We start from the raw sequence: 7930 nt of genomic DNA, 5'->3' as shown, positions 1-7930 counted from the left end.
TGGAACTCTAAATCCAACACGGTTTGTGCTAGCTTCTTGAAACTTGACACAGTAAAGTAGTTTCACGTTCTGTCTCTATGTTTTGTTTCCTCTTGATGTAGACCTAAGCAGTGACTGGCGAGAAACACTTTCATGGAAAGGGGTTGCCAAGCTTCCAAAAGTTACGAATCTTCAGAAATCTCAGCAAATATTTTTTCACCCAAACTGGATGATACTTTCAGGTAATGATAAGTACACTAAGGCGACTTGGTTCCCCATATGTCGTTCTTCTATGTTGAAGCGTTCATTTCCAGTAACAGTTTGAATTTTTAGGTTTCACTCTGTTTTCTCCTATATTGATAGATGTATTTGGAACTCTAAATCCAACACGGTTTCTGCTAGCTTCTTGAAACTTGACACAGTAAAGTAGTTTCACGTTCTGTCTCTATGTTTTGTTTCCTCTTGATGTAGCCCTAAGCAGTGACGGGCGAGAAACACTTCCATGGAAAGGGGTTGCCAAGCTTCCAAAAATTACGAATATCCAGAAATCTCAGCAAATATTTTTTCACCCAAACTGGATGATACTTTCAGGTAATGATCAGTACACTAATGCGACTTGGTTCCCCAAATGTCGTTCTTCTATGTTGAAGCGTTCATTTCCAGTAACAGTTTGAATTTTTAGGTTTCACTCTGTTTTCTCCTATATTCATACATGTATTTGGAACTCTAAATCCAACACGGTTTGTGCTAGCTTCTTGAAACTTGACACAGTAAAGTAGTTTCACGTTCTGTCTCTATGTTTTGTTTCCTCTTGATGTAGCCCTAAGCAGTGACTGGCGAGAAACACTTTCATGGAAAGGGGTTGCCAAGCTTCCAAAAATTACGAATCTCCAGAAATCTCAGCAAATATTTTTTCACCCAAACTGGATGATACTTTCAGGTAATGATCAGTACACTAAGGCGACTTGGTTCCCCAAATGTCGTTGTTCTATGTTGAAGCGTTCATTTCCAGTAACAGTTTGAATTTTTAGGTTTCACTCTGTTTTCTCCTATATTGATACATGTATTTGGAACTCTAAATCCAACACGGTTTGTGCTAGCTTCTTGAAACTTGACACAGTAAAGTAGTTTCATGTTCTGTCTCTATGTTTTGTTTCCTCTTGATGTAGCCGTTAGCAGTGACTGGCGAGAAACACTTTCATGGAAAGGGGTTGCCAAGGTCCCAAAAATTACGAATCTTCAGAAATCTCAGCAAATATTTTTTCACCAAACTGGATGATACTTTCAGGTAATGATCAGTAAACTAAGGCGACTTGGTTCCCCAAATGCCGTTCTTCTATGTTGAAGCGTTCATTTCCAGTAACAGTTTGAATTTTTAGGTTTCACTCTGTTTTCTCCTATATTGATACATGTATTTGGAACTCTAAATCCAACACGGTTTGTGCTAGCTTCTTGAAACTTGACACAGTAAAGTAGTTTCACGATCTGTCTCTAAGTTTTGTTTCCTCTTGATGTAGCCCTAAGCAGTGACTGGCGAGAAACACTTTCATGGAAAGGGGTTGCCAAGCTTCCAAAAATTACGAATCTCCAGAAATCTCAGCAAATATTTTTTCACCCAAACTGGATGATACTTTCAGGTAATGATCAGTACACTAAGGCGACTTGGTCCCCCAAATGCCGTTCTTCTATGTTGAAGCGTTCATTTCCAGTAACAGTTTGAATTTTTAGGTTTCACTCTGTTTTCTCCTATATTGATACATGTATTTGGAACTCTAAATCCAACACGGTTTGTGCTAGCTTCTTGAAACTTGACACAGTAAAGTAGTTTCACGTTCTGTCTCTATGTTTTGTTTCCTCTTGATGTAGCCCTAAGCAGTGACTGGCGAGAAACACTTTCATGGAAAGGGGTTGCCAAGCTTCCAAAAATTACGAATCTCCAGAAATCTCAGCAAATATTTTTTCACCCAAACTGGATGATACTTTCAGGTAATGATCAGTACACTAAAGCGACTTGGTCCCCCAAATGCCATTCTTCTATGTTGAAGCGTTCATTTCCAGTAACAGTTTGAATTTTTAGGTTTCACTCTGTTTTCTCCTATATTGATACATGTATTTGGAACTCTAAATCCAACACGGTTTGTGCTAGCTTCTTGAAACTTGACGCAGTAAAGTAGTTTCACGTTCTGTCTCTATGTTTTGTTTCCTCTTGATGTAGCCCTAAGCAGTGACTGGCGAGAAACACTTTCATGGAAAGGGGTTGCCAAGCTCCCAAAAATTACGAATCTCCAGAAATCTCAGCAAATATTTTTTCACCCAAACTGGATGATACTTTCAGGTAATGATCAGTACACTAAGGCGACTTGGTTCCCCAAATGCCGTTCTTCTATGTTGAAGCGTTCATTTCCAGTAACACTTTGAATTTTTAGGTTTCACTCTGTTTTCTCCTATATTGATACATGTATTTGGAACTCTAAATCCAACACGGTTTGTGCTACCTTCTAGAAACTTGACACAGTAAAGTTGTTTCACGTTCTGTCTCTATGTTTTGTTTCCTCTTGATGTAGCCCTAAGCAGTGACTGGCGAGAAACACTTTCATGGAAAGGGGTTGCCAAGCTTCCAAAAGTAACGAATCTCCAGAAATCTCAGCAAATATTTTTTCACCCAAACTGGATGATACTTTCAGGTAATGATCAGTACACTAAGGCGGCTTGGTTCCCCATATGTCGTTCTTCTATTTTGAAGCGCTCAATTCCAGTAAGAGTTTGAATTTTTAGGTTTCACTCTGTTTTCTTCTATATTGATACATGTATTTGGAACTCTAAATCCAACACGGTTTGTGCTAGCTTCTTGAAACTTGACACAGTAAAGTAGTTTCACGTTCTGTCTCTATGTTTTGTTTCCTCTTGATGTAGACCTAAGCAGTGACTGGCGAGAAACACTTTCATGGAAAGTGGTTGCCAAGCTTCCAAAAGTTACGAATCTTCAGAAATCTCAGCAAATATTTTTTCACCCAAACTGGATGATACTTTCAGGTAATGATCAGTACACTAAGGCGACTTGGTTCCCCATATGTCGTTCTTCTATGTTGAAGCGTTCATTTCCAGTAACAGTTTGAATTTTTAGGTTTCACTCTGTTTTCTCCTATATTGATAGATGTATTTGGAACTCTAAATCCAACACAGTTTGTGCTAGCTTCTTGAAACTTGACACAGTAAAGTAGTTTCAGGTTCTGTCTCTATGTTTTGTTTCCTCTTGATGTAGCCCTAAGCAGTGACGGGCGAGAAACACTTCCATGGAAAGGGGTTGCCAAGCTTCCAAAAATTACGAATCTCCAGAAATCTCAGCAAATATTTTCACCCAAACTGGATGATACTTTCATGTAATGATCAGTACACTAAGGCGACTTGGTTCCCCAAATGTCGTTCTTCTATGTTGAAGCGTTCATTTCCAGTAACACTTTGAATTTTTAGGTTTCACTCTGTTTTCTCCTATATTGATACATGTATTTGGAACTCTAAATCCAACACGGTTTGTGCTAGCTTCTTGAAACTTGACACAATAAAGTAGTTTCACGTTGTATCTCTATGTTTTGTTTCCTCTTGATGTAGCCCTAAGCAGTGACTGGCGAGAAACACTTTCATGGAAAGGGGTTGCCAAGCTTCCAAAAGTTACGAATCTTCAGAAATCTCAGCAAATATTTTTTCACCCAAACTGGATGATACTTTCAGGTAATGATCATTACACTAAGGCGACTTGGTTCCCCATATGTCGTTCTTCTATGTTGAAGCGTTCATTTCCAGTAACAGTTTGAATTTTTAGGTTTCACTCTGTTTTCTCCTATATGGATACATGTATTTGGAACTCTAAATCCAACACGGTTTCTGCTAGCTTCTTGAAACTTGACACAGTAAAGTAGTTTCAGGTTCTGTCTCAATGTTTTGTTTCCTCTTGATGTAGCCCTAAGCAGTGACGGGCGAGAAACACTTCCATGGAAAGGGGTTGCCAAGCTTCCAAAAATTACGAATCTCCAGAAATCTCAGCAAATATTTTTTCACCCAAACTGGATGATACTTTCAGGTAATGATCAGTACACTAATGCGACTTGGTTCCCCAAATGTCGTTCTTCTATGTTGAAGCGTTCATTTCCAGTAACAGTTTGAATTTTTAGGTTTCACTCTGTTTTCTCCTATATTGATACATGTATTTGGAACTCTAAATCCAACACGGTTTGTGCTAGCTTCTTGAAACTTGACACAGTAAAGTAGTTTCACGTTCTGTCTCTATGTTTTGTTTCCTCTTGATGTAGCCCTAAGCAGTGACTGGCGAGAAACACTTTCATGGAAAGGGGTTGCCAAGCTTCCAAAAATTACGAATCTCCAGAAATCTCAGCAAATATTTTCACCCAAACTGGATGATACTTTCAGGTAATGATCAGTACACTAAGGCGACTTGGTTCCCCAAATTTCGTTCTTCTATGTTGAAGCGTTCCTTTCCCGTAACAGTTTGAATTTTTAGGTTTCACTCTGTTTTCTTCTATATTGATACATGTATTTGGAACTCTAAATCCAACACGGTTTGTGCTAGCTTCTTGAAACTTGACACAGTAAAGTAGTTTCACATTCTGTCTCTATGTTTTGTTTCCTCTTGATGTAGCCCTAAGCAGTGACTGGCGAGAAACACTTTCATGAAAAGGGGTTGCCAAGATCCCAAAAATTACGAATCTCCAGAAATCTCAGCAAATATTTTTTCACCCAAACTGGATGATACTTTCAGGTAATGATCAGTAAACTAAGGCGACTTGGTTCCCCAAATGCCGTTCTTCTATGTTGAAGCGTTCATTTCCAGTAACACTTTGAATTTTTAGGTTTCACTCTTTTTTCTCCTATATTGATACATGTATTTGGAACTCTAAATCCAACACGGTTTGTGCTAGCTTCTTGAAACTTGACACAATAAAGTAGTTTCACGTTGTATCTCTATGTTTTGTTTCCTCTTGATGTAGCCCTAAGCAGTGACTGGCGAGAAACACTTTCATGGAAAGGGGTTGCCAAGCTTCCAAAAGTTACGAATCTCCAGAAATCTCAGCAAATATTTTTTCACCCAAACTGGATGATACTTTCAGGTAATGATCAGTACACTAAGGCGGCTTGGTTCCCCATATGTCGTTCTTCTATTTTGAAGCGCTCAATTCCAGTAAGAGTTTGAATTTTTAGGTTTCACTCTGTTTTCTTCTATATTGATACATGTATTTGGAACTCTAAATCCAACACGGTTTGTGCTAGCTTCTTGAAACTTGACACAGTAAAGTAGTTTCACGTTCTGTCTCTATGTTTTGTTTCCTCTTGATGTAGACCTAAGCAGTGACTGGCGAGAAACACTTTCATGGAAAGGGGTTGCCAAGCTTCCAAAAGTTACGAATCTTCAGAAATCTCAGCAAATATTTTTTCACCCAAACTGGATGATACTTTCAGGTAATGATCATTACACTAAGGCAACTTGGTTCCCCATATGTCGTTCTTCTATGTTGAAGCATTCATTTCCAGTAACAGTTTGAATTTTTAGGTTTCACTCTGTTTTCTCCTATATTGATAGATGTATTTGGAACTCTAAATCCAACACGGTTTCTGCTAGCTTCTTGAAACTTGACACAGTAAAGTAGTTTCACGTTCTGTCTCTATGTTTTGTTTCCTCTTGATGTAGCCCTAAGCAGTGACGGGCGAGAAACACTTCCATGGAAAGGGGTTGCCAAGCTTCCAAAAATTACGAATCTCCAGAAATCTCAGCAAATATTTTTTCACCCAAACTGGATGATACTTTCAGGTAATGATCAGTACACTAATGCGACTTGGTTCCCCAAATGTCGTTCTTCTATGTTGAAGCGTTCATTTCCAGTAACAGTTTGAATTTTTAGGTTTCACTCTGTTTTCTCCTATATTGATACATGTATTTGGAACTCTAAATCCAACACGGTTTGTGCTAGCTTCTTGAAACTTGACACAGTAAAGTAGTTTCACGTTCGGTCTCTATGTTTTGTTTCCTCTTGATGTAGCCCTAAGCAGTGACTGGCGAGAAACACTTTCATGGAAAGGGGTTGCCAAGCTTCCAAAAATTACGAATCTCCAGAAATCTCAGCAAATATTTTTTCACCCAAACTGGATGATACTTTCAGGTAATGATAAGTACACTAAGGCGACTTGGTTCCCCAAATGTCGTTCTTCTATGTTGAAGCGTTCATTTCCAGTAACAGTTTGATTTTTTAGGTTTCACTCTGTTTTCTCCTATATTGATACATGTATTTGGAACTCTAAATCCAACACGGTTTGTGCTAGCTTCTTGAAACTTGACACAGTAAAGTAGTTTCACGTTCTGTCTCTATGTTTTGTTTCCTCTTGATGTAGCCGTTAGCAGTGACTGGCGAGAAACACTTTCATGGAAAGGGGTTGCCAAGCTCCCAAAAATTACGAATCTTCAGAAATCTCAGCAAATATTTTTTCACCCAAACTGGATGATACTTTCAGGTACTGATCAGTAAACTAAGGCGACTTGGTTCCCCAAATGCCGTTCTTCTATGTTGAAGCGTTCATTTCCAGTAACAGTTTGAATTTTTAGGTTTCACTCTGTTTTCTCCTATATTGATACATGTATTTGGAACTCTAAATCCAACACGGTTTGTGCTAGCTTCTTGAAACTTGACACAGTAAAGTAGTTTCACGATCTGTCTCTAAGTTTTGTTTCCTCTTGATGTAGCCCTAAGCAGTGACTGGCGAGAAACACTTTCATGGAAAGGGGTTGCCAAGCTTCCAAAAATTACGAATCTCCAGAAATCTCAGCAAATATTTTTTCACCCAAACTGGATGATACTTTCAGGTAATGATCAGTACACTAAGGCGACTTGGTCCCCCAAATGCCGTTCTTCTATGTTGAAGCGTTCATTTCTAGTAACAGTTTGATTTTTTAGGTTTCACTCTGTTTTCTCCTATATTGATACATGTATTTGGAACTCTAAATCCAACACGGTTTGTGCTAGCTTCTTGAAACTTGACACAGTAAAGTAGTTTCACGTTCTGTCTCTAAGTTTTGTTTACTCTTGATGTAGCCCTAAGCAGTGACTGGCGAGAAACACTTTCATGGAAATGGGTTGCCAAGCTTCCAAAAGTTACGAATCTCCAGAAATCTCAGCAAATATTTTTTCACCCAAACTGGATGATACTTTCAGGTAATGATCAGTACACTAAAGCGACTTGGTCCCCCAAATGCCATTCTTCTATGTAGAAGCGTTCATTTCCAGTAACAGTTTGAATTTTTAGGTTTCACTCTGTTTTCTCCTATATTGATACATGTATTTGGAACTCTAAATCCAACACGGTTTGTGCTAGCTTCTTGAAACTTGACACAGTAAAGTTGTTTCACGTTCTGTCTCTATGTTTTGTTTCCTCTTGATGTAGCCCTAAGCAGTGACTGGCGAGAAACACTTTCATGGAAAGGGGTTGCCAAGCTTCCAAATGTTACGAATCTCCAGAAATCTCAGCAAATATTTTTTCACCCAAACTGGATGATACTTTCAGGTAATGATCAGTACACTAAGGCGGCTTGGTTCCCCATATGTCGTTCTTCTATTTTGAAGCGCTCATTTCCAGTAACAGTTTGAATTTTTAGGTTTCACTCTGTTTTCTTCTATATTGATACATGTATTTGGAACTCTAAATCCAACACGGTTTGTGCTAGCTTCTTGAAACTTGACACAGTAAAGTAGTTTCACGTTCTGTCTCTATGTTTTGTTTCCTCTTGATGTAGCCCTAAGCAGTGACTGGCGAGAAACACTTTCATGGAAAGGGGTTGCCAAGCTCCCAAAAATTACGAATCTCCAGAAATCTCAGCAAATATTTTTTCACCCAAACTGGATGATACTTTCAGGTAATGATCAGTACACTAAGGCGACTTGGTTCCCCA

This window comes from Spermophilus citellus (genome assembly GCF_964194105.1).
Source record: "Spermophilus citellus genome assembly, contig: SCAFFOLD_59, whole genome shotgun sequence".
NCBI classification, from domain to species: Eukaryota; Metazoa; Chordata; class Mammalia; order Rodentia; family Sciuridae; genus Spermophilus; species Spermophilus citellus.
This window is presented reverse-complemented; position numbering follows the sequence as displayed.